Source organism: Sardina pilchardus, chromosome 7 (genome assembly GCF_963854185.1).
Source record: "Sardina pilchardus chromosome 7, fSarPil1.1, whole genome shotgun sequence".
NCBI classification, from domain to species: Eukaryota; Metazoa; Chordata; class Actinopteri; order Clupeiformes; family Clupeidae; genus Sardina; species Sardina pilchardus.
In genome coordinates this window covers 13,829,566-13,834,710 of record NC_085000.1, presented here as the reverse complement: position 1 = coordinate 13,834,710, position 5,145 = coordinate 13,829,566, and the positions used below count along the sequence as shown (strand labels likewise).

Below are 5,145 nucleotides of genomic sequence, written 5' to 3'. Positions count from 1 at the left end.
CTTAGCCAATTATTGTGTGTGTGTGTGTGTGTGTGTGTGTGTGTGTGTGTGTGTGTGTGTGTGTGTGTGTGTGTGTGTGTGTGTGTGTGTGTGTGTGTGTGTGTGTGTGTGTGTGTGTGTGTGTGTGTGTGCATTCACCAATATATTGAGCCAGAATCAGATGTCCATTTCATAATCACAGAGGCTGTAAAGATCACTCAGACTGTTCATTCAGAACATGTGCTTTATTCGTTACATAGTGCTCAAGTGCTTAATAAAGTCAACTCAACTGAGGAACTTCCCCACAGGCTGCACCTCTACTATTAAGGTTAAGCTCTTTTTTATAATATATTAAATGTGTTCATGTTTATGACAAAAGAAGACCAGAGTATACTGTACTGTACTTAAATACTGTGGTTTAAGCCTTTCATGGAATTAAATCACTACACTTTATAGTAATTGAATTATCTGTATGTATTCTGTGGGTGATATACAGTACAGTATATGTATTGAGTGCAATGTTTATGTGGGAGATACAGTATAACACATGTTTATGAATGTGCTGTATTTGTCTGATGTATTTGTCAAGTGAGGCTTATTTGTGGGGAATTAGGACTTCACTGTAAAGATCTTCAGCTGCAGAGACCTTAAGTGGGACACATGAAAACACACATTAATGTATTTGGGTGGTTGACATGACATGGCCTTTTTTTGGTCCAGAGTGTCAAACTGAAGTAAAGAAATGTCTAATCTGCAAATAAATGTGGTTATATTGTTCAGAAAAACCTGCTTTATATGAACATATGGACCATTCATGCCAGTCATATTCCTATTTCTCAAAATTTTCAGCCAAACCAGGAAAAGCTCATATGGCGTGACTGTCCCGAGCCCATTTCATAAAGTTTGATTTTGAATAAAAAAAAATCTAATTAATATATTTTCCCATTACTTAAATACAATGAATGCTAAATATGTCTACTTTTAAGTCTGTAGTGTTTAAAGTCCAGGCATAATATTTTTGAACAAGCCATAAACAAAAACGTTTTGTCCCAAAAATCAATATCATATGGTGTGACCCTAAATTATGTTTTTTAAATGTGCAATTGTGTGGAGACCTTTAGGGATAGGGGGTCCTTCTTCATTCAGGAAGTATAATAACTTCTCAGAAGGACATTGAAAGTTTACGTGTTGAGTTATCTCTCATATTTCTTTCAATAAATCAAGTATTTCCAGCACTCCTATCTCAGTTCCACTTTTCGCTGTCTTTTGGTGTGACCCATTTTTCAGGAAAATTTCAAAAGTAAATAGTTTTTTGGTCAAAATTACCTTTACATCTATGTTACCATGTTAAAGTGAGCATATGATTTTGATCCTAGCATGTAGCCTCAAGACTCATTGTTCTGCTAAGTGCATGAAACCTCATATGGAGTGACCCCATATCATATGGTGTGATGGGGTTTTGCTGTCACACCATATGATTTATTTGTCACACTATATGATATAATCTGTATTTTCCTACATAAATAATGTTTTTTTCAAACATATGTTTAATTAATAGTTTAGAGTTATACATATTTTAACATATTTAACATTTTGTTAACATTTATTATTTAATATGTGGCACCTATTACCCAAGTGCTATACAATATCTGGTGGAATTCTGTTTTACAAAGTTCTGAGTTTTTAACAGTGATCCTTTATGTGATATATTTGTCTTAAACTGTGATTTATTGTTTGTGAAATTCATATATTCACATTTTTGCGTTAACAGATTGTTATTTGGTGTAATTTATCATATGGTGTGACACCATATCATTTGGTGTGACATCAAGAAACATCAAGAAATTATGAAAATAAAAAGGCTTTCGGAGTCTAAATCATACAAATCTGAATGTAACAGATAGGAAATAGGGTCAGCAAACATTGTATGCATTTAATTTCTTTTGTATCAAGATATGTCCAAATTAATATGAAGTTTATTGAAAGATTAGGGACAAATGCCTTACTTTGTGTATTGATGAATAAATATACTGTAAAATATAATACATTTCCACAAGGAAATGCTAGATCTTGATGAAGTAAAGATAGAAGATTATGATACACTGACTCACATAAAAAATATATACCCCATCATAGTTTTACACACAATAACTTTCATGTCACACCATATGATAATTTTAGTCACTAACACAAGACATTAGTGAATAAATATGAATTCCAATACAAATTCTAAAAGATCATACATATTTTGGGAATGGGAGAGTCAGTACAACATAACTAAGTGATTTCCATGCATAATGTCTGAATTTTTTTTCAAAAACTTTTTTTCGGCCTAAAACGTCAACCACCCATTTACTTATTTACTTACTTATTGACAAATTTGATCTTTGGATACAAAGATATCAATACTTCTTACCTGTGCTTTTCTTGACTTCCTCCTAGATTTAGGTATAATGCTTCCATACGTAAGATCTTTGGAATTATTATCTTCACCAGCCGACTGAGAGAAATAGAGAGAAAGAGAAAGAGAAAGACAGAGTAATTGGAAGAAATTAGCACAAAATCTGCACAACTCAAATATGAAAATACCCATATACACTTAAAATATGTATACACACACACACACATAGACATACCCTCAGGTGGGTTCTGAGTATGTTGTGATCAGAGGGTTCTGCAGGACTCTGGAGAAGAACATACAGTATTATGTAAGGGATAATGTATAGAACGCTGGTCATTATCGGGAAAATAAGGACTGCACTTTTCTAGACGGAACGCTTCCGCTTCGCGTCGGGCCGTATCAACGTCTAGAACGTGCATTAACTTTGAATACCCGCACGGCGTGTCGTCCATTATCCCTTAGGCCTAATTCATATTTGATAGAGCTTAAGAGATCTTAATCTGTGGTAGACCCATGTATGTTTACAGAATCTTTAAATTTGTGGTAAATTCATATATGATACAGAATCTTAAGCTGTATTTATGTCATACAGTATATGACATAATCTGTAGTCACACATGCACACACACACACACACACACACACACACACACACACAGAGGAGGAGGTGGGATATTGTGATATTCCACTCACAGCATGTTTAGGTGACATCTTCCTGTTCATCACATCAGCATATACGACCTCATCAGGATCAGCTGACTGGATACAAAATAGAAGCACAGAAGAAGAATTCAAATAACTTCATTAACAGGTGTCTGAATAATGAACATGTTGTTAAACACACACACACACACACACACACACACACACACACACACACACACACACACACACACACACACACACACACACACACATACAATAGGTGTGTTGTTCCACTCACGGCTGAGATGGCGTCAGCTCCAGCTTGCTGAGGTGCTCCTCTCTTTACTGGTTAAAAACGAGGACGAGACTCTCAGTCATAAGCCTGACACTGCCAGGTCATAAATATGTCATAACAGATACATACTGATGTGAATATTCGTCACTGTTTCCAGTGATAACAGTGTCATATTACCATTATCAGTGGCCAAAGCAGATAAAGGTATGTGTCACAGATATCATAATTTAATTCTGACATGGTGCTATTCACACAGTGCTTTAATTCCTTAAGGTTTTTTTTACCTTTAAGTATACCCTGCTGAAAAAAACAGCTACAAAGCAGCTTCTGCTGGTAACTGGTTAGGTCCGCTGTTTGCACTGATTTTAGAGCAGCTTGCGTGTTGTCCTAACAACGGCCCTTAGATGTTCTAAAATCAGTGCAAACGACGACCTCTCTGGGCGTATTGCTTAATTTTCCGTCCATATCAACTGTTGCTATGAGTAAATTAAATTAGTCAATTAGCATTATTACACAGGCTAACATTTTGAACAGCTAATTTCTGAGGTTTTACGGGACAACAATGCAATAACACTCATTGTTGATGACACATCCTTCGTTTGGTTCAATACTCTGGATAGATTAGATGGAAAGAATTTCGAACGACACCGGTTCAAGAACGGATTCGCTGTCAGTGGAAAAATGCCTACAGAGTACTGATGCTCTGAAGCCATGTCTGAAGTAATTCACTATGTGACTCACACAGTGCTGTTCTACTGAAGCCTGTCTGAAGTGATTCATTTTGTGACTCACCACATGTCCACCGGACCAGACCCACTACAGCAGCACAAAGCACCATCAGCACAGATGCAACAACACCGGCTAGTACTACCACCTCAGCCCTGGGAGTAATAAAAATGATAATAAATTCAATGAGAAAACTTTATTCCAAGGAATTACTAGTGATTGAAAATGCAAAACATATTATGTAAAATATACAGTGTTAAAACAGATAATGTAGATATAGTTACAATGGTTTTGCTGAGGTGAATATGATTCATGCAATGCCAGGGTAATCATGTTGGCTGTTATGGAAACTGACATAGATGCTCTATTTCAATGGTTGCTAGGTGGAGGTTTAAAATAGTAGGCAGTTGATAACTGACAATTGGAATGACCAAAGAGTTAAATAGTTGAGTATTTTAAATGGTTAAATTATTTAATAGTGAATTGTTGTAGTAAGAACTATGAGAAGAAGAAGAAGAAGAAAGAAAATTCACTCTTCTGTATCCAAACTCTTGTCGGTGTTAGGGTTGTGTGGATGGTCAGTGTTGGGAGCAGTCGTGGTTGTGTTTGTCTCAGGGGATTCTGTTGATGACAAACTGGCAAGATGTTCTCAGAATGACAACATTTCATGATCAATTTAGCCCATATGCTAACTGAAGCAGCAATAGCATCATTTTTTATATATATATATATATATATATATTTTTAACTGAACCCAGAGCCGTATGTTTTTCCTGAAGAATCTGATGGTGTTCTCAGAGTGGGATAACCAGCACTGGGGGCTTCCAGCTTCTTCAGCTGAACAATTACAGTCAATACAGATGAATGAGATGAAGAAACATCTCCAGATCTGGACCACATGACCTCTTGCCCTTCCTGAATAGGGCCATTTACTGAAAATACCCATCTCAGACAGTATGGAAACATAACTATCTTTTCCAACTAACAGACATGTGCAGCAGGCTCACCTGGGGTTGGTCTGATGCCAGTCACGTTGAGATGAACAGGTGTCTGAAATCTCCCCATAGAACACACATACCAGCCTGTATTACTGCTCTGC

At 36.4% G+C, this 5,145-nt stretch overlaps 1 long non-coding RNA gene across 1 annotated transcript; it reads right to left on the bottom strand.

The window, feature by feature from the left end:
* Positions 1 to 3,323: 3,323 nt before the first annotated feature.
* Positions 3,324 to 4,743, bottom strand: LOC134088258 (uncharacterized). The gene is made up of 3 exons (XR_009939932.1): positions 4,331 to 4,743; positions 4,113 to 4,201; positions 3,324 to 3,370 (listed from the first exon to the last, which is right to left on the bottom strand). It is a non-coding gene; the product is annotated as an uncharacterized LOC134088258 (long non-coding RNA).
* Between the last annotated feature and the right edge of the window lie 402 nt (positions 4,744 to 5,145).